The 23,515-nt window shown below is 34.9% G+C and overlaps 2 pseudogenes; one reads left to right on the forward strand and one right to left on the reverse strand.

Moving 5' to 3' along the window:
- Positions 1–15,882: 15,882 nt before the first annotated feature.
- LOC135053868 (5S ribosomal RNA) lies at positions 15,883–16,001 on the reverse strand (annotated as a pseudogene).
- Positions 16,002–18,451: 2,450 nt separating this feature from the next.
- On the forward strand, positions 18,452–18,570 carry LOC135053879 (5S ribosomal RNA; annotated as a pseudogene).
- Positions 18,571–23,515: the final 4,945 nt, after the last annotated feature.

Raw genomic sequence — 23,515 nt, forward strand, 5'->3', positions numbered from 1 at the left:
CCCATAGAATATATTATGTTTAGTACCTTGGACACTGTAGCTTATTCACTTAAATCTCTGATAAACTGTACGTCTGGTATGCACAGTCTGGTTAGCACAGTTAGTAAGGTGTTGGGATTGCACTATCAAATTAAGACTGTCATTGGTTCAAATCACATGTTATCATGTTTTTATTTTACTAGTGTGGTTTGTGGCTCTATAATATGAATGCCTATGTCTTTTAACAACAATAGTCAAGTCTTCCAATGGACTTTTTAGTGAAACCCAATAGATAGCTTTATTTTCTCTTTGTTTACTCAAATATTGAATGCTTATGTCTTATAAATTTAGTAGGAAAGTATTCTAATGACTTGCTTAAGACACCCCATAGAATATATTATGTTTAGTACCTTGGACACTGTAGCTTATTCACTTAAATCTCTGATAAATTGTATGTCTGGTATGCACAGTCTGGTTAGCACAGTTAGTAAGGTGTTGGGATTGTACTATCAAATTAAGACTGTCATTGGTTCGAATCCCATGTTATCATGTTTTTATTTTACTAGTGTGGTTTGTGGCTCTATAATATGAATGCCTATGTCTGTTAACAACAATAGTCAAGTCTTCCAGTGGACTTTTTAGTGAAACCCAATAGATAGCTTTATTTTCTCTTTGTTTACTCAAATATTGAATGCTTATGTCTTATAAATTTAGTAGGAAAGTATTCTAATGACTTGCTTATGACACCCCATAGAATATATTATGTTTAGTACCTTGGACACTGTAGCTTATTCACTTAAATCTCTGATAAATTGTGGGTCTGGTATGCACGGTCTGGTTAGCACAGTTAGTAAGGTGTTGGGTTTGCACTATCAAATTAAGACTGTCATTGGTTCGAATCCCATGTTATCATGTTTTTATTTTACCTTTGTGGTTTGTGGTTCTATAATATGAATGCCTATGTCTTTTAACAACAATAGTCAAGTCTTCCAATGGACTTTTTAGTGAAACCCAATAGATAGCTTTATTTTCTCTTTGTTTACTCAAATATTGAATGCTTATGTCTTATAAATTTAGTAGGAACGTATTCTAATGACTTGAATATGACACCCCATAGAATATATTGTTTAGTACCTTGGACACTGTAGCTTATTCACTTAAATCTCTGATAAATTGTGTGTCTGGTATGCACAGTCTGGATAGCACAGTTAGTAAGGTGTTGGGATTGCACTATCAAATTAAGGCTGTCATTGGTTCAAATCCCATGTTATCATGTTTTTATTTTACTAGTGTGGTTTGTGGCTGTATAAATATGAATACCTATGTCTTCTAACATCAATAGTCAAGTCTTCCAATGGACTTTTTAGTGAAACCCAATAGATAGCTTAATTTTCTCTTTGTTTACTCAAATATTGAATGCTTATGTCTTATAAATTTAGTAGGAACGTATTCTAATGACTTGCTTATGACACCCCATAGAATATATTGTTTAGTACCTTGGACACTGTAGCTTATTCACTTAAATCTATGATAAATTGCGTGTCTGGTATGCACAGTCTGGTTAGCACAGTTAGTAAGGTGTTGGGTTTGCACTATCAAATTAAGATTGTCATTGGTTAGAATCCCATGTTATCATGTTTTTATTTTACTAGTGTGGTTTGTGGCTCTATAATATGAATGCCTATGTCTTTTAACAACAATAATCAAGTCTTCCAATGGACTTTTTATTGAAACCCAATAGATAGCTTTATTTTATCTTTGTTTACTCAAATATTGAATGCTTATGTCTTATAAATTTAGTAGTAAGGTATTCTAATGACTTGCTTATGACACTCCATAGAATATATTATGTTTAGTACCTTGGACACTGTAGCTTATTCACTTAAATCTCTGATAAATTGTATGTCTGGTATGAACAGTCTGGTTAGCACAGTTTGTAAGGTGTTGGGATTGCATTATCAAATTGAGACTGTCATTGGTTCAAATCCCATGTTATCATGTTTTTATTTTACTAGTGTTGTTTGTGGCTCTATAATATGAATGCCTATGTCTTTTAACAACAATGGTCAAGTCTTCCAATGGACTTTTTAGTGAAACCCAATAGATAGCTTTATTTTCTCTTTGTTTACTCAAATATTGAATGCTTATGTCTTATAAATTTAGTAGGAAAGTATTCTAATGACTTGCTTATGACACCCCATAGAATATATTATGTTTAGTACCTTGGACACTGTAGCTTATTCACTTAAATCTCTGATAAATTGTATGTCTGGTATGAACAGTCTGGTTAGCACAGTTGGTAAGGTGTTGGGATTGCATTATCAAATTGAGACTGTCATTGGTTCAAATCCCATGTTATCATGTTTTTATTTTACTAGTGTTGTTTGTGGCTCTATAATATGAATGCCTATGTCTTTTAACAACAATAGTCAAGTCTTCCAATGGACTTTTTAGTGAAACCCAATAGATAGCTTTATTTTCTCTTTGTTTACTCAAATATTGAATGCTTATGTCTTATAAATTTAGTAGGAAAGTACTCTAATGACTTGCTTATGACACCCCATAGAATATATTATGTTTAGTACTTTGGACACTGTAGCTTATTCCCATAAATCTCTGATAAATTGTGAGTTTGGTATGAACAGTCTGGTTAGCACAGTTGGTAAAGTGTTGGGATTGCACTATCAAATTAAGACTGTCATTGGTTCGAATCCCATGTTATCATGTTTTTATTTTACTAGTGTGGTTTGTGGCTCTATAATATGAATGCCTATGTCTGTTAACAACAATAGTCAAGTATTCCAATGGACTTTTTAGTGAAACCCAATAGATAGCTTTATTTTATCTTTGTTTACTCAAATATTGAATGCTTATGTCTTATAAATTTAGTAGGAACGTATTCTAATGACTTGCTTATGACACCCCATAGAATATATTGTTTAGTACCTTGGACACTGTAGCTTATTCACTTAAATCTCTGATAAATTGTGTATCTGGTATGCACAGTCTGGATAGCACAGTTAGTAAGGTGTTGAGATTGCACTATCAAATTAAGGCTGTCTTTGGTTCAAATCCCATGTTATCGTGTTTTTATTTTACTAGTGTGGTTTGTGGCTCTATAATATGAATGCCTATGTCTTTTAACAACAATAATCAAGTCTTCCAATGGACTTTTTAGTGAAACCCAATAGATAGCTTTATTTTTTCTTTGTTTACTCAAATATTGAATGCTTATGTCTTATAAATTTAGTAGGAAAGTATTCTAATGACTTGCTTATGACACCCCATAGAATATATTATGTTTAGTACCTTGGACACTGTAGCTTATTCACTTAAATCTCTGATAAATTGTATGTCTGGTATGAACAGTCTGGTTAGCACAGTTGGTAAGGTGTTGGGATTGCATTATCAAATTGAGACTGTCATTGGTTCAAATCCCATGTTATCATGTTTTTATTTTACTAGTGTTTGTGGCTCTATAATATGAATGCCTATGTCTTTTAACAACAATAGTCAAGTCTTCCAATGGACTTTTTAGTGAAACCCAATAGATAGCTTTATTTTCTCTTTGTTTACTCAAATATTGAATGCTTATGTCTTATAAATTTAGCAGGAAAGTATTCTAATGACTTGCTTATGACACCCCATAGAATATATTATGTTTAGTACTTTGGACACTGTAGCTTATTCACTTAAATCTCTGATAAATTGTTAGCTGGGTATGAACAGTCTGGTTAGCACAGTTAGTAAGGTGTTGGGTTTGCACTATCAAATTAAGACTGTCATTGGTTCGAATCCCATGTTATCATGTTTTTATTTTACTAGTGTGGTTTGTGGCTCTATAATATGAATGCCTATGTCTTTTAACAACAATAGTCAAGTCTTCCAATGGACTTTTTAGTGAAACCCAATAGATAGCTTTATTTTCTCTTTGTTTACTCAAATATTGAATGCTTATGTCTTATAAATTTAGTAGGAAAGTATTCTAATGACTTGCTTATGACACCCCATAGAATATATTATGTTTAGTACCTTGGACACTGTAGCTTATTCACTTAAATCTCTGATAAATTGTGGGTCTGGTATGCACGGTCTGGTTAGCACAGTTAGTAAGGTGTTGGGTTTGCACTATCAAATTAAGACTGTCATTGGTTCGAATCCCATGTTATCATGTTTTTATTTTACCTTTGTGGTTTGTGGTTCTATAATATGAATGCCTATGTCTTTTAACAACAATAGTCAAGTCTTCCAATGGACTTTTTAGTGAAACCCAATAGATAGCTTTATTTTCTCTTTGTTTACTCAAATATTGAATGCTTATGTCTTATAAATTTAGTAGGAACGTATTCTAATGACTTGCTTATGACACCCCATAGAATATATTGTTTAGTACCTTGGACACTGTATCTTATTCACTTAAATCTCTGATAAATTGTGTGTCTGGTATACACAGTCTGGTTAGCACAGTTAGTAAGGTGTTGGGTTTGCGCTATCAAATTAAGACTGTCATTGGTTCGAATCCCATGTTATCATGTTTTTATTTTACTAGTGTGGTTTGTGGTTCTATAATATGAATGCCTATGTCTTTTAACAACAATAGTCAAGTCTTCCAATGGACTTTTTAGTGAAACCCAATAGATAGCTTTATTTTCTCTTTGTTTACTCAAATATTGAATGCTTATGTCTTATAAATTTAGTAGGAACGTATTCTAATGACTTGAATATGACACCCCATAGAATATATTGTTTAGTACCTTGGACACTGTAGCTTATTCACTTAAATCTCTGATAAATTGTGTGTCTGCTATGCACAGTCTGGATAGCACAGTTAGTAAGGTGTTGGGATTGCACTATCAAATTAAGGCTGTCATTGGTTCAAATCCCATGTTATCATGTTTTTATTTTACTAGTGTGGTTTGTGGCTCTATAATATGAATGCCTATGTCTTTTAACAACAATAATCAAGTCTTCCAATGGACTTTTTAGTGAAACCCAATAGATAGCTTTATTTTTTCTTTGTTTACTCAAATATTGAATGCTTATGTCTTATAAATTTAGTAGGAAAGTATTCTAATGACTTGCTTATGACACCCCATAGAATATATTATGTTTAGTACCTTGGACACTGTAGCTTATTCCCTTAAATTTCTGATAAATTGTGTATCTGGTATGCACAGTCTGGTTAGCACAGTTTGTAAGGTGTTGGGTTTGCACTATCAAATTAAGACTGTCATTGGTTTGAATCCCATGTTATCATGTTTTTATTTTACTAGTGTGGTTTGTGGCTCTATAATATGAATGCCTATGTCTGTTAACAACAATAGTCAAGTCTTCCAATGGACTTTTTATTGAAACCCAATAGATAGCTTTATTTTATCTTCGTTTACTCAAATATTGAATGCTTATGTCTTATAAATTTAGTAGTAAAGTATTCTAATGACTTGCTTATGACACCCCATAGAATATATTATGTTTAGTACCTTGGACACTGTAGCTTATTCACTTAAATCTCTGATAAATTGTATGTCTCGTATGAACAGTCTGGTTAGCACAGTCGGTAAGGTGTTGGTGTTGCATTATCAAATTGAGACTGTCATTGGTTCAAATCCCATGTTATCATGTTTTTATTTTACTAGTGTTGTTTGTGGCTCTATAATATGAATGCCTATGTCTTTTAACAACAATAGTCAAGTCTTCCAATGGACTTTTTAGTGAAACCCAATAGATAGCTTTATTTTCTCTTTGTTTACTCAAATATTGAATGCTTATGTCTTATAAATTTAGTAGGAAAGTATTCTAATGACTTGCTTATGACACCCCATAGAATATATTATGTTTAGTACCTTGGACACTGTAGCTTATTCAATTAAAGCTCTGATAAATTGTATGTCTGGTATGCACAGTCTGGTTAGCACAGTTAGTAAGGTGTTGGGATTGCACTATCAATTAAGACTGTCATTGGTTCGAATCCCATGTTATCATGTTTTTATTTTACTAGTGTGGTTTGTGGCTGTATAATATGAATACCTATGTCTTCTAACATCAATAGTCAAGTCTTCCAATGGACTTTTTAGTGAAACCCAATAGATAGCTTCATTTTCTCTTTGTTTACTCAAATATTGAATGCTTATGTCTTATAAATTTAGTAGGAACGTATTCTAATGACTTGCTTATGACACCCCATAGAATATATTGTTTAGTACCTTGGACACTGTAGCTTATTCACTTAAATCTATGATAAATTGCGTGTCTGGTATGCACAGTCTGGTTCGCACAGTTAGTAAGGTGTTGGGTTTGCACTATCAAATTAAGATTGTCATTGGTTAGAATCCCATGTTATCATGTTTTTATTTTACTAGTGTGGTTTGTGGCTCTATAATATGAATGCCTATGTCTTTTAACAACAATAATCAAGTCTTCCAATGGACTTTTTATTGAAACCCAATAGATAGCTTTATTTTATCTTTGTTTACTCAAATATTGAATGCTTATGTCTTATAAATTTAGTAGTAAGGTATTCTAATGACTTGCTTATGACACTCCATAGAATATATTATGTTTAGTACCTTGGACACTGTAGCTTATTCACTTAAATCTCTGATAAATTGCATGTCTGGTATGAACAGTCTGGTTAGCACAGTTGGTAAGGTGTTGGGATTGCATTATCAAATTGAGACTGTCATTGGTTCAAATCCCATGTTATCATGTTTTTATTTTACTAGTGTTGTTTGTGGCTCTATAATATGAATGCCTATGTCTTTTAACAACAATGGTCAAGTCTTCCAATGGACTTTTTAGTGAAACCCAATAGATAGCTTTATTTTCTCTTTGTTTACTCAAATATTGAATGCTTATGTCTTATAAATTTAGTAGGAAAGTATTCTAATGACTTGCTTATGACACCCCATAGAATATATTATGTTTAGTACCTTGGACACTGTAGCTTATTCACTTAAATCTCTGATAAATTGTATGTCTGGTATGAACAGTCTGGTTAGCACAGTTGGTAAGGTGTTGGGATTGCATTATCAAATTGAGACTGTCATTGGTTCAAATCCCAAGTTATCATGTTTTTATTTTACTAGTGTGGTTTGTGGCTCTATAATATGAATGCCTATGTCTGTTAACAATAATAGTCAAGTCTTCCAATGGACTTTTTAGTGAAACCCAATAGATAGCTTTATTTTCTCTTCGTTTACTCAAATATTGAATGCTTATGTCTTATAAATTTAGTAGGAAAGTATTATAATGACTTGCTTATGACACCCCATAGAATATATTATGTTTAGTACCTTGGACACTGTAGCTTATTCACTTAAATCTCTGATAAACTGTATGTCTGGTATGCACAGTCTGGTTAGCACAGTTAGTAAGGTGTTGGGATTGCACTATCAAATTAAGACTGTCATTGGTTCAAATCACATGTTATCATGTTTTTATTTTACTAGTGTGGTTTGTGGCTCTATAATATGAATGCCTATGTCTTTTAACAACAATAGTCAAGTCTTCCAATGGACTTTTTAGTGAAACCCAATAGATAGCTTTATTTTCTCTTTGTTTACTCAAATATTGAATGCTTATGTCTTATAAATTTAGTAGGAAAGTATTCTAATGACTTGCTTATGACACCCCATAGAATATATTATGTTTAGTACCTTGGACACTGTAGCTTATTCACTTAAATCTCTGATAAATTGTCTGTCTGGTATGCACAGTCTGGTTAGCACAGTTAGTAAGGTGTTGGGTTTGCACTATCAAATTAAGACTGTCATTGGTTTGAATCCCATGTTATCATGTTTTTATTTTACTAGTGTGGTGTTTGGCTCTATAATATGAATGCTTATGTCTGTTAACAACAATAGTCAAGTCTTCCAATGGACTTTTTAATGAAACCCAATAGATAGCTTTATTTTATCTTCGTTTACTCAAATATTGAATGATTATGTCTTGTAAATTTAGTAGGAAAGTATTATAATGACTTGCTTAAGACACCCCATAGAATATATTATGTTTAGTACCTTGGACACTGTAGCTTATTCACTTAAATCTCTGATAAATTGTGGGTCTGGTATGCACGGTCTGGTTAGCACAGTTAGTAAGGTGTTGGGTTTGCGCTATCAAATTAAGACTGTCATTGGTTCGAATCCCATGTTATCATGTTTTTATTTTACTAGTGTGGTTTGTGGTTCTATAATATGAATGCCTATGTCTTTTAACAACAATAGTCAAGTCTTCCAATGGACTTTTTAGTGAAACCCAATAGATAGCTTTATTTTCTCTTTGTTTACTCAAATATTGAATGCTTATGTCTTATAAATTTAGTAGGAACGTATTCTAATGACTTGAATATGACACCCCATAGAATATATTGTTTAGTACCTTGGACACTGTAGCTTATTCACTTAAATCTCTGATAAATTGTGTGTCTGGTATGCACAGTCTGGATAGCACAGTTAGTAAAGTGTTGGGATTGCACTATCAAATTAAGGCTGTCATTGGTTCAAATCCCATGTTATCATGTTTTTATTTTACTAGTGTGGTTTGTGGCTCTATAATATGAATGCCTATGTCTTTTAACAACAATAATCAAGTCTTCCAATGGACTTTTTAGTGAAACCCAATAGATAGCTTTATTTTTTCTTTGTTTACTCAAATATTGAATGCTTATGTCTTATAAATTTAGTAGGAAAGTATTCTAATGACTTGCTTATGACACCCCATAGAATATATTATGTTTAGTACCTTGGACACTGTAGCTTATTCCCTTAAATTTCTGATAAATTGGGTATCTGGTATGCACAGTCTGGTTAGCACAGTTTGTAAGGTGTTGGGTTTGCACTATCAAATTAAGACTGTCATTGGTTTGAATCCCATGTTATCATGTTTCTATTTTACTAGTGTGGTTTGTGGCTCTATAATATGAATGCCTATGTCTGTTAACAACAATAGTCAAGTCTTCCAATGGACTTTTTATTGAAACCCAATAGATAGCTTTATTTTATCTTCGTTTACTCAAATATTGAATGCTTATGTCTTATAAATTTAGTAGTAAAGTATTCTAATGACTTGCTTATGACACCCCATAGAATATATTATGTTTAGTACCTTGGACACTGTAGCTTATTCACTTAAATCTCTGATAAATTGTATGTCTCGTATGAACAGTCTGGTTAGCACAGTCGGTAAGGTGTTGGTGTTGCATTATCAAATTGAGACTGTCATTGGTTCAAATCCCATGTTATCATGTTTTTATTTTACTAGTGTTGTTTGTGGCTCTATAATATGAATGCCTATGTCTTTTAACAACAATAGTCAAGTCTTCCAATGGACTTTTTAGTGAAACCCAATAGATAGCTTTATTTTCTCTTTGTTTACTCAAATATTGAATGCTTATGTCTTATAAATTTAGTAGGAACGTATTCTAATGACTTGCTTATGACACCCCATAGAATATATTGTTTAGTACCTTGGACACTGTAGCTTATTCACTTAAATCTATGATAAATTGCGTGTCTGGTATGCACAGTCTGGTTAGCACAGTTAGTAAGGTGTTGGGTTTGCACTATCAAATTAAGATTGTCATTGGTTAGAATCCCATGTTATCATGTTTTTATTTTACTAGTGTGGTTTGTGGCTCTATAATATGCATGCCTATGTCTTTTAACAACAATAATCAAGTCTTCCAATGGACTTTTTAGTGAAACCCAATAGATAGCTTCATTTTCTCTTTGTTTACTCAAATATTGAATGCTTATGTCTTATAAATTTAGTAGTAAGGTATTCTAATGACTTGCTTATGACACTCCATAGAATATATTATGTTTAGTACCTTGGACACTGTAGCTTATTCACTTAAATCTCTGATAAATTGCATGTCTGATATGAACAGTCTGGTTAGCACAGTTGGTAAGGTGTTGGGATTGCATTATCAAATTAAGACTGTCATTGGTTAGAATCCCATGTTATCATGTTTTTATTTTACTAGTGTGGTTTGTGGCTCTATAATATGAATGCCTATGTCTGTTAACAACAATAGTCAAGTCTTCCAATGGACTTTTTAGTGAAACCCAATAGATAGCTTTATTTTCTCTTCGTTTACTCAAATATTGAATGCTTATGTCTTATAAATTTAGTAGTAAAGTATTATAATGACTTGCTTATGACACCCCATAGAATATATTATGTTTAGTACCTTGGACACTGTAGCTTATTCACTTAAATCTCTGATAAACTGTACGTCTGGTATGCACAGTCTGGTTAGCACAGTTAGTAAGGTGTTGGGATTGCACTATCAAATTAAGACTGTCATTGGTTCAAATCACATGTTATCATGTTTTTATTTTACTAGTGTGGTTTGTGGCTCTATAATATGAATGCCTATGTCTTTTAACAACAATAGTCAAGTCTTCCAATGGACTTTTTAGTGAAACCCAATAGATAGCTTTATTTTCTCTTTGTTTACTCAAATATTGAATGCTTATGTCTTATAAATTTAGTAGGAAAGTATTCTAATGACTTGCTTATGACACCCCATAGAATATATTATGTTTAGTACCTTGGACACTGTAGCTTATTCAATTAAAGCTCTGATAAATTGTATGTCTGGTATGCACAGTCTGGTTAGCACAGTTAGTAAGGTGTTGGGATTGCACTATCAATTAAGACTGTCATTGGTTCGAATCCCATGTTATCATGTTTTTATTTTACTAGTGTGGTTTGTGGCTCTATAATATGAATGCCTATGTCTTTTAACAACAATAGTTAAGTCTTCCAATGGACTTTTTAGTGAAACCCAATAGATAGCTTTATTTTCTCTTTGTTTACTCAAATATTGAATGCTTATGTCTTATAAATTTAGTAGGAAAGTATTCTAATGACTTGCTTAAGACACCCATAGAATATATTATGTTTAGTACCTTGGACACTGTAGCTTATTCACTTAAATCTCTGATAAATTGTATGTCTGGTATGCACAGTCTGGTTAGCACAGTTAGTAAGGTGTTGGGATTGTACTATCAAATTAAGACTGTCATTGGTTCGAATCCCATGTTATCATGTTTTTATTTTACTAGTGTGGTTTGTGGCTCTATAATATGAATGCCTATGTCTGTTAACAACAATAGTCAAGTCTTCCAGTGGACTTTTTAGTGAAACCCAATAGATAGCTTTATTTTCTCTTTGTTTACTCAAATATTGAATGCTTATGTCTTATAAATTTAGTAGGAAAGTATTCTAATGACTTGCTTATGACACCCCATAGAATATATTATGTTTAGTACCTTGGACACAGTAGCTTATTCACTTAAATCTCTGATAAATTTTGGGTCTGGTATGCACGGTCTGGTTAGCACAGTTAGTAAGGTGTTGGGTTTGCACTACCAAATTAAGACTGTCATTGGTTCGAATCCCATGTTATCATGTTTTTATTTTACCTTTGTGGTTTGTGGTTCTATAATATGAATGCCTATGTCTTTTAACAACAATAGTCAAGTCTTCCAATGGACTTTTTAGTGAAACCCAATAGATAGCTTTATTTTCTCTTTGTTTACTCAAATATTGAATGCTTATGTCTTATAAATTTAGTAGGAACGTATTCTAATGACTTGCTTATGACACCCCACAGAATATATTGTTTAGTACCTTGGACACTGTATCTTATTCACTTAAATCTCTGATAAATTGTGTGTCTGGTATACACGGTCTAGTTAGCACAGTTAGTAAGGTGTTGGGTTTGCACTATCAAATTAAGACTGTCATTGGTTCGAATCCCATGTTATCATGTTTTTATTTTACTAGTGTGGTTTGTGGTTCTATAATATGAATGCCTATGTCTTTTAACAACAATAGTCAAGTCTTCCAATGGACTTTTTAGTGAAACCCAATAGATAGCTTTATTTTCTCTTTGTTTACTCAAATATTGAATGCTTATGTCTTATAAATTTAGTAGGAACGTATTCTAATGACTTGAATATGACACCCCATAGAATATATTGTTTAGTACCTTGGACACTGTAGCTTATTCACTTAAATCTCTGATAAATTGTGTGTCTGGTATGCACAGTCTGGATAGCACAGTTAGTAAGGTGTTGGGATTGCACTATCAAATTAAGGCTGTCATTGGTTCAAATCCCATGTTATCATGTTTTTATTTTACTAGTGTGGTTTGTGGCTCTATAATATGAATGCCTATGTCTTTTAACAACAATAATCAAGTCTTCCAATGGACTTTTTAGTGAAACCCAATAGATAGCTTTATTTTTTCTTTGTTTACTCAAATATTGAATGCTTATGTCTTATAAATTTAGTAGGAAAGTATTCTAATGACTTGCTTATGACACCCCATAGAATATATTATGTTTAGTACCTTTGACACTGTAGCTTATTCCCTTAAATTTCTGATAAATTGTGTATCTGGTATGCACAGTCTGGTTAGCACAGTTTGTAAGGTGTTGGGTTTGCACTATCAAATTAAGACTGTCATTGGTTTGAATCCCATGTTATCATGTTTTTATTTTACTAGTGTGGTTTGTGGCTCTATAATATGAATGCCTATGTCTGTTAACAACAATAGTCAAGTCTTCCAATGGACTTTTTATTGAAACCCAATAGTTAGCTTTATTTTATCTTCGTTTACTCAAATATTGAATGCTTATGTCTTATAAATTTAGTAGGAAAGTATTCTAATGACTTGCTTATGACACCCCATAGAATATATTATGTTTAGTACCTTGGACACTGTAGCTTATTCAATTAAAGCTCTGATAAATTGTATGTCTGGTATGCACAGTCTGGTTAGCACAGTTAGTAAGGTGTTGGGATTGCACTATCAATTAAGACTGTCATTGGTTCGAATCCCATGTTATCATGTTTTTATTTTACTAGTGTGGTTTGTGGCTGTATAATATGAATACCTATGTCTTCTAACATCAATAGTCAAGTCTTCCAATGGACTTTTTAGTGAAACCCAATAGATAGCTTCATTTTCTCTTTGTTTACTCAAATATTGAATGCTTATGTCTTATAAATTTAGTAGGAACGTATTCTAATGACTTGCTTATGACACCCCATAGAATATATTGTTTAGTACCTTGGACACTGTAGCTTATTCACTTAAATCTATGATAAATTGCGTGTCTGGTATGCACAGTCTGGTTAGCACAGTTAGTAAGGTGTTGGGTTTGCACTATCAAATTAAGATTGTCATTGGTTAGAATCCCATGTTATCATGTTTTTATTTTACTAGTGTGGTTTGTGGCTCTATAATATGAATGCCTATGTCTTTTAACAACAATAATCAAGTCTTCCAATGGACTTTTTATTGAAACCCAATAGATAGCTTTATTTTATCTTTGTTTACTCAAATATTGAATGCTTATGTCTTATAAATTTAGTAGTAAGGTATTCTAATGACTTGCTTATGACACTCCATAGAATATATTATGTTTAGTACATTGGACACTGTAGCTTATTCACTTAAATCTCTGATAAATTGCATGTCTGATATGAACAGTCTGGTTAGCACAGTTGGTAAGGTGTTGGGATTGCATTATCAAATTAAGACTGTCATTGGTTCGAATCCCATGTTATCATGTTTTTATTTTACTAGTGTGGTTTGTGGCTCTATAATATGAATGCCTATGTCTGTTAACAACAATAGTCAAGTCTTCCAATGGACTTTTTAGTGAAACCCAATAGATAGCTTTATTTTCTCTTCGTTTACTCAAATATTGAATGCTTATGTCTTATAAATTTAGTAGTAAAGTATTATAATGACTTGCTTATGACACCCCATAGAATATATTATGTTTAGTACCTTGGACACTGTAGCTTATTCACTTAAATCTCTGATAAACTGTACGTCTGGTATGCACAGTCTGGTTAGCACAGTTAGTAAGGTGTTGGGATTGCACTATCAAATTAAGACTGTCATTGGTTCAAATCACATGTTATCATGTCTTTATTTTACTAGTGTGGTTTGTGGCTCTATAATATGAATGCCTATGTCTTTTAACAACAATAGTCAAGTCTTCCAATGGACTTTTTAGTGAAACCCAATAGATAGCTTTATTTTCTCTTTGTTTACTCAAATATTGAATGCTTATGTCTTATAAATTTAGTAGGAAAGTATTCTAATGACTTGCTTATGACACCCCATAGAATATATTATGTTTAGTACCTTGGACACTGTAGCTTATTCACTTAAATCTCTGATAAATTGTCTGTCTGGTATGCACAGTCTGGTTAGCACAGTTAGTAAGGTGTTGGGTTTGCACTATCAAATTAAGACTGTCATTGGTTTGAATCCCATGTTATCATGTTTTTATTTTACTAGTGTGGTGTTTGGCTCTATAATATGAATGCCTATGTCTGTTAACAACAATAGTCAAGTCTTCCAATGGACTTTTTAATGAAACCCAATAGATAGCTTTATTTTATCTTCGTTTACTCAAATATTGAATGATTATGTCTTGTAAATTTAGTAGGAAAGTATTATAATGACTTGCTTAAGACACCCCATAGAATATATTATGTTTAGTACCTTGGACACTGTAGCTTATTCACTTAAATCTCTGATAAATTGTGGGTCTGGTATGCACGGTCTGGTTAGCACAGTTAGTAAGGTGTTGGGTTTGCACTATCAAATTAAGACTGTCATTGGTTCAAATCCCATGTTATCATGTTTTTATTTTACTAGTGTGGCTTGTGGTTCTATAATATGAATGCCTATGTCTTTTAACAACAATAGTCAAGTCTTCCAATGGACTTTTTAGTGAAACCAAATAGATAGCTTTATTTTCTCTTTGTTTACTCAAATATTGAATGCTTATGTCTTATAAATTTAGTAGGAACGTATTCTAATGACTTGCTTATGACACCCCATAGAATATATTGTTTAGTACCTTGGACACTGTAGCTTATTCACTTAAATCTCTGATAAATTGTGTATCTGGTATGCACAGTCTGGATAGCACAGTTAGTAAGGTGTTGGGATTGCACTATCAAATTAAGGCTGTCATTGGTTCAAATCCCATGTTATCGTGTTTTTATTTTACTAGTGTGGTTTGTGGCTCTATAATATGAATGCCTATGTCTTTTAACAACAATAATCAAGTCTTCCAATGGACTTTTTAGTGAAACCCAATAGATAGCTTTATTTTTTCTTTGTTTACTCAAATATTGAATGCTTATGTCTTATAAATTTAGTAGGAAAGTATTCTAATGACTTGCTTATGACACCCCATAGAATATATTATGTTTAGTACCTTGGACACTGTAGCTTATTCACTTAAATCTCTGATAAATTGGACGTCTGGTATGAACAGTCTGGTTAGCACAGTTGGTAAGGTGTTGGGATTGCATTATCAAATTGAGACTGTCATTGGTTCAAATCCCATGTTATCATGTTTTTATTTTACTAGTGTTGTTTGTGGCTCTATAATATGAATGCCTATGTCTTTTAACAACAATAGTCAAGTCTTCCAATGGACTTTTTAGTGAAACCCAATAGATAGCTTTATTTTCTCTTTGTTTACTCAAATATTGAATGCTTATGTCTTATAAATTTAATAAGGACAGGAGAGAAAGGAAAAAAGTGACCCTTGTTGGGAGCACTCCCTCTTGGAAACAACTGTGATTGGAATTATGTATAATGTATTTTTATTTAAAACGTAACCTTTAATTCTTAATGAGTAATATAGGAGTACACACAAAGTATGTTTAAAAATTGATTAAATAGTTTGAATCGTAAATTCGGGATTGCAACTGTGAACATAAGGATGAAAAAAACATAATATAATATAAAAGGCAAATGTGCGGTACAAGTTACGGCAAAACCAGAAGATTTGCCCGCCTGGTGTTGATTAATGCAATAGGTGCAATAGCCAAGGTATTGCCTTCAAACTTGACCTACAACACCTGGTATTCCTTAGTGGTCAACCACCTAAGTACTGACCAGGCCCAACACCGTATTGCTTCCAAGATCGGACGAGATTGGGCATGTACGGTGTGGTATGGTAGTAGATTGAAGTTGATGAAGCAAAGACCTATAATGGGTATGCAATTGTTAGATCCACCCAAGGCCTGGTAGAATGGGCAAAAAAATCTCTTAAAAAAGAGACTGATGTTTAACCATCATTGCACCAAAGTGTATTCCAAATGTATAGGTATACATAGGTTTTAAATCATATGGTCAACCGGTTTTGCCAAAAATAGCCGCCAATATGTTGCTTTATACTGTGCTATGCAACATTGATCCCAGAGGATTTTTCACATGTAGTAGGGCAATAATGAACCCTAGTTATTCTGATGACATGCCAGCAAAGTTTGAGAGATATCAAAACATAAATGTGTTGCAAGTATAGGTACTACTGAATATGCAAAAGATCCTGAGCAATACACCATACTTCCCCTCCCCCTTCACACAGTGTATAGGGCAGGGAATGGAAATGTGCCAGAAATCATGTATTCAGCTGAAACGACAGATTGGCAGGAGTGGATAGAAATTAGGGAATAGATCTCAAGAGACGTGATCTCCACTATCCACAATAAGGCTAACTAATTCATTAGAGCCTGAAATGTCAATTACTGTCTTAATTGCAATCTTAGATAAATAATTATACTTGCAGTAAGGAAGCACACAAATAGTATTGTATATGCTGTATGTCCACAGTCAAATAAGAAATGTGAAAAAAAGAATCAATTGTCAAATGCAAAAGGTAGATTGTTGCTGATTGTACGTAATTTCATCAGCAACAGAGTAACACTGAAAAAGTGTCTGTATATGTGGCACCTAATAGCAGCAAATTGTAATATGCAATGAAAAGATTGAATATAATTAATAGAAAAAAAGTGCCTTATTATAAAAACGGCATAGATTTGCCTGAATGAGACTGATGCACACAGTGTTTAATTACAATTGTGCGTGGCTGGAGAGCGGGAGACAGAGTGAAAATGCACTCTCTTCCTCATACCCATTAATCACAATCAAATCCATCTTTATAGACTTCTGTTACATATGTTACATATATTGCAAGTGTACATTTATTAATTACCCATAGGAATTTTACCCAGTGCAGCATATTTATTCATTTCTGTTTAGCTATTTTCCTATTTAGCTCATAAAGAGCAGTCAGACCTCCGCAATCATCACCAGGCATAATTAATTAACAATCTATTCTTCTGAATATAATCCAGGTCTGCACTGCTCACGTTCACACTACCCGTGAACAAGCTTTCTGTGAAACGTACGTTGGGAGGTGAACGGGTCACGGTGAGTGCGCTCACGTGACCAAGAGACCGGCAGGAGAGGAGACCAGTGGAGCCGCTCAGACACACAGCTCATCACGCCGAGCTGTCAGCGGCAGGAGAGGAGACCTGTGGAGCCGCTCAGACACACAGCTCACTACGCCGAGCTGTCAGCGGCAGGAGAGGAGATCAGTGGAGCCGCTCAGACACACAGCTCATCACGCCGAGCTGTCAGCGGTACCTAACTAGCAGGATACATGCACAGGCGCTCGCAAGTATTTCTCCAGATATATCCTGCATTTTCACTCTGTCTCCCGCTCTCCAGCCACGCACAATTGTAATTAAACACTGTGTGCATCAGTCTCATTCAGGCAAATCTATGCCGTTTTTATAATAAGGCACTTTTTTTCTATTAATTATATTCAATCTTTTCATTGCATATTACAATTTGCTGCTATTAGGTGCCACATATACAGACACTTTTTCAGTGTTACTCTGTTGCTGATGAAATTACGTACAATCAGCAACAATCTACCTTTTGCATTTGACAATTGATTCTTTTTTTCACATTTCTTATTTGACTGTGGACATACAGCATATACAATACTATTTGTGTGCTTCCTTACTGCAAGTATAATTATTTATCTAAGATTGCAATTAAGACAGTAATTGACATTTCAGGCTCTAATGAATTAGTTAGCCTTATTGTGGATAGTGGAGATCACGTCTCTTGAGATCTATTCCCTAATTTCTATCCACTCCTGCCAATCTGTCGTTTCAGCTGAATACATGATTTCTGGCACATTTCCATTCCCTGCCCTATACACTGTGTGAAGGGGGAGGGGAAGTATGGTGTATTGCTCAGGATCTTTTGCATATTCAGTAGTACCTATACTTGCAACACATTTATGTTTTGATATCTCTCAAACTTTGCTGGCATGTCATCAGAATAACTAGGGTTCATTATTGCCCTACTACATGTGAAAAATCCTCTGGGATCAATGTTGCATAGCACAGTATAAAGCAACATATTGGCGGCTATTTTTGGCAAAACCGGTTGACCATATGATTTAAAACCTATGTATACCTATACATTTGGAATACACTTTGGTGCAATGATGGTTAAACATCAGTCTCTTTTTTAAGAGATTTTTTTGCCCATTCTACCAGGCCTTGGGTGGATCTAACAATTGCATACCCATTATAGGTCTTTGCTTCATCAACTTCAATCTACTACCATACCACACCGTACATGCCCAATCTCGTCCGATCTTGGAAGCAATACGGTGTTGGGCCTGGTCAGTACTTAGGTGGTTGACCACTAAGGAATACCAGGTGTTGTAGGTCAAGTTTGAAGGCAATACCTTGGCTATTGCACCTATTGCATTAATCAACACCAGGCGGGCAAATCTTCTGGTTTTGCCGTAACTTGTACCGCACATTTGCCTTTTATATTATATTATGTTTTTTTCATCCTTATGTTCACAGTTGCAATCCCGAATTTACGATTCAAACTATTTAATCAATTTTTAAACATACTTTGTGTGTACTCCTATATTACTCATTAAGAATTAAAGGTTACGTTTTAAATAAAAATACATTATACATAATTCCAATCACAGTTGTTTCCAAGAGGGAGTGCTCCCAACAAGGGTCACTTTTTTCCTTTCTCTCCTGTCCTTATTACCCATGTAATAGACCCATGGGAGCACCATCGACAATCACCCTTTTTTTCTGCCTAAACAAGAACCTTTTTCTGTTCAATGGTAGATGGTGATTAATTCCAGAAGCTTTTCTGGTTCGTCGGTTTTCTTGGCAACACACATTAATTACACACCTATACAATCTCACTTAGTCCTGTGCGGCATCCTTAATCCCACACTTTACCACATATCATATATAACTAGAAATAGTTTTCTTAGGAATACCAGCACGGACCAGTGGATTCAACGATAAGACTTTCTCAAGTAACCACAGTGTTTTGTACACAAACGGGCACAGTCCCAGATATAATAAAACATGAGCTTTAACTTAAAGCAGGAATTGGCTTATAAACACAGAAATAGAGAAAATTTAGACGAGATATTTCCCAGTAATATATTAGATACAGAACCACACACTAACTGGGAATCGGATTTTGCACAACTTAAACAGTTACTCCATAAGCAAATAAGAACCAGCTGGGACCTCACTACACTTGAGAATTATCTCAAGAATAAAATTGTCCCGCGCGGCCTCAGGCCAAGAGTTTTTCCCACCTTCAATCTCGCTAGTGAAAATCTCAAAACTGAGTGGGACAATAGTCTTCTCAAGTGCTCCATGGAACTCATGGGCATCTTGATTAAACATAACCATCTCATTCTTGAAGGCTGTGAACGTGATTTAGATGAATTAAGTAAGAAGTTGGAGCCTTGGGAGAAGGATACACAATTTCAACGCTGTTTTGAGAAAAACAAACAAGACCTTCTCATATATGAACAAACTATAATTGACAGAAAAAGAAATAAATTTGCTAGAGACAAAAAGGACTTTGTATCAGGCAAAATATTCAAATGGAACAAGCCCTCCTGGCAACCACGACCCCCTAGAAACCCGGAACACTACTCATCATCAGATATAGAAACATCTGGAGCAGAAGACACTCCGGAATACATCCCCAACGCATTGTCAGCTACTAACTTCAGAAGTGAGGGCAATAGCTCCACCCAATATCACCAGCAACATTTTTTAGGGGATCCCCCCAGGGGAAGGGGGTCAAGGCACCCAACAAACGAAAGACAAGGAGGGGGCGCAAGAGGAGGAAGAGGGCGTCAACAACAATGGGATCAATTACCACCAAGGAGACAACCAGTACGGAACTCACGCAGAAGGTAACTTCAGATTCCTTAATACCTACTGACACCTCTTCACAACTTAAGATCATCAACCTTTCATCACATGATTTAGATCAGGATCAAATACAAGTTCTTAGCAAAGGCCTCTCCTACTCGCCAGCCGAAAAGTTCAACAGATTCAAATGGGAAAAATATTTAAAACTATTCAGTAGAAAGTTACTTCTCACGAAATTTCACAATAAAATAGTCACTTCAAAAACGGACCACACCCAATCTGACCAGACAGAAATAAGTGAGAATATGAATACATCAGACTTATCAGGACCAGAGTTGGAGGCACTGGAGGCCCTTCAATCCTTGGAATCAGAATCAACACCAATCACTGATTCCGAGTGGGAAGTCAGCACGAGGGTCATTTGTAAGAAAAGGTCTACATTTTTTCCAGCAGAGCAGACGAGTCCAGAGATACAGATATTTACAAAATTAGTATCTCAAGAGTTTGACCATATACACCTCCGGAAGACTAGAAGACTGTACCATTCCAATTTATCCAGAAAAGAACTAAATGCTCTACGAGAGATTGAATCATGGCAAGACGTCATCATCAAACCATCAGATAAAGGGGGAAACGTGGTATTATGGCCCCGAGAACAATACATACAGGAAGCATACCGGCAGTTGGAAGACCAAACTTGCTACCAAAGAATATTACTCAACCCCATGGAAAACTACAGGACAATATACAACCGGATTCTGAACGACGCACACGCTGAAGGAACTATAACACCTTCGGAATACCTGTATCTCCAGACAGCACATCCCAGTATCCCTACATTTTACATGCTCCCCAAGATACATAAGAACATGCGGCAACCACCAGGCAGACCAATTGTATCGGGGATAGGATCCTTGACTGAAAAAGCCAGCATTTTTGTTGACTTACATCTACGACACCATGTTTTGGGTCTCCCATCCTTTGTCCAAGATACCACAGACGTTCTTCGCAAGATACATGATGTCAAATTGGAAAGTAATCAATACTTAGTCTCTCTAGATGTTGAGGCACTATACACTTCAATTGATCATGACAAAGGACTTGAAGCCGTCAATTATTTCATGAATATGGAAGGTATGGAGAAATTCCATGCATTCCTTGCCGATCTACTCCAATTCATACTCAGTCATAATCTTTTTACCTTCAACAACAGATTCTTTCTACAGACAAGGGGCACAGCTATGGGGGCAGCGTGTGCCCCCACTTATGCCAATATCTTCTTAGGTTGGTGGGAACGCGAAACTGTGTTCAATGACAGCAATGATGTCTTTACATCCAACATCATTTTGTGGGTACGGTATATCGATGACATTTTGATGATTTGGGAAGGTGACATAGAGATGCTTCTCTTATTCATTGAACATCTCAACAACAATAACCTCAACATTCGACTCACCCATCATATAAGCCAAGATGAACTCCCATTCTTGGATGTTCTAATCTACAAAGATGAAAATCAAATGCTCTCCACAAAACTGTATAGGAAGGAAACATCCTCAAATACACTGCTACATCAAACCAGTTCCCACTTTCCTCCAACAATTATGAACATACCCAAGGGGGAATATCTACGCCTAAGAAGGAATTGCTCCAATGATCAGGACTTTATGGAACAAAGCAAAGACCTCTCAAAGAGATTACGGGAGAGAGGATACAGTAACACCGCCATCAAGAAAGCAAGCAGAAACATTCAGACTGTCCAGCGAGAACATCTAATCTTTGAAAAGAAACATAAGAAACAAGAGGATAACATCATCAGATTCGTAGGTGGCTTCTGTCAAGAGTGGCGTCAGGTCAAACAAGCCATTCAAAAACACTGGGGAATCCTACATTTGGATCCAGTTCTATCACAAAAACTCGGATCACAAGTATCCATGAGTTGGAGGAGATCGAGAAACTTGAAAGATAGACTGGTATCCAGTCATTTCCAGCTGACCCGAGGGAAACCACAATCCACGATTGGCACATATCCATGTGGTCACTGTAGAGCATGCCAATATATCCTCAAGACTGACCATATTCAGGACCGCTACGGTAAAGATGTTAAATTCAGACACTTTATTAACTGCTCAACAGAAGGAGTGATCTACTGCATAGTATGTCCCTGTGGACAAAGATATGTTGGCATGATGACCAGAGCCTTCAAGCAAAGGATTTTGGAACACATTGGATCGATTCGGAATGCGACTAAAGACCTACAAAAAATGAAGCAAATCACCTCTGTGGCACGTCACTTTGTTTCCAATCATGCAGGTCGGTGGGATGAACTTAAGGTCTGTGGACTAGAGAAAGTCAAACTAGGTATACGAGGAGGAGATTGGACTAACACTCTACTACGGAAGGAATGTGAGTGGACTTTTAGATTGGACTCACTACACCCTCAAGGACTCAATGAAACAATCAACTTTGGTGCTTTCCTTCCAACTTAAATTTATCATTACTGCATATATGTTATTATGGTAGCAATTACTATCCCAGTAGGGACATCTGATTTCATCATATAGTCTAACAAATATCCTTCACCTTTTCAATTTTCCCAACTACAAACAAAACCCCCCCCTCCCCCCATTTCTCCTTCTCTTTTCCCCTCCCCACCCCCCCCTTTTTTCCCCCCTTCCCCCCCCCCTCATTGCCCCATTTCCAAAAAAAACCCTCCCCCCCCCCCCGCCCCCCACAAACCTATCCCACCCTCTCCTTCCCCCCCCCCCCCCTTCTTTTCAAAAAATTTTTTTTCACCAGCAATACACTGTCATTATGCAAATTTTGAGCCACACAAGCTATTTACATAATCCTTGTCACCTCTTGTCACCCATTTTTACACAGCCCTCACAACACATTTTTCATGCTTAATCAAAATTCACTGCTATCACAATGCACACACCATCTTAATTTTTCTTCCCTACACATTCTCATTTTAATATATTTCTCTCATTATCACTATCATCATCTTCATTTTTATTTTCATAGCTATATTCATTTTTATCATATTTATTTACATTCATTTATTTTCATTTCTATATTCACTTCTATTTTTACATTTATATTTATATTTTTCATTTCACATTGTATCAAATCATCTTTTTTATACACACTCATGTTTTATCATTATTGCAATATACCCTCACATTCTCAATTCAACTATACCCCCAATCCATATTTTAACACTTGCTATACCGGCGATTATTCCCCCCTCTTTCTTCTTTACACAGCACACAAGTGCCTGTTAGCACTCTAATACAACTCCCTTCCTCATACCCATTAATCACAATCAAATCCATCTTTATAGACTTCTGTTACATATGTTACATATATTGCAAGTGTACATTTATTAATTACCCATAGGAATTTTACCCAGTGCAGCATATTTATTCATTTCTGTTTAGCTATTTTCCTATTTAGCTCA

The sequence above is a fragment of the Pseudophryne corroboree genome, chromosome 2, assembly GCF_028390025.1.
Source record: "Pseudophryne corroboree isolate aPseCor3 chromosome 2, aPseCor3.hap2, whole genome shotgun sequence".
NCBI classification, from domain to species: Eukaryota; Metazoa; Chordata; class Amphibia; order Anura; family Myobatrachidae; genus Pseudophryne; species Pseudophryne corroboree.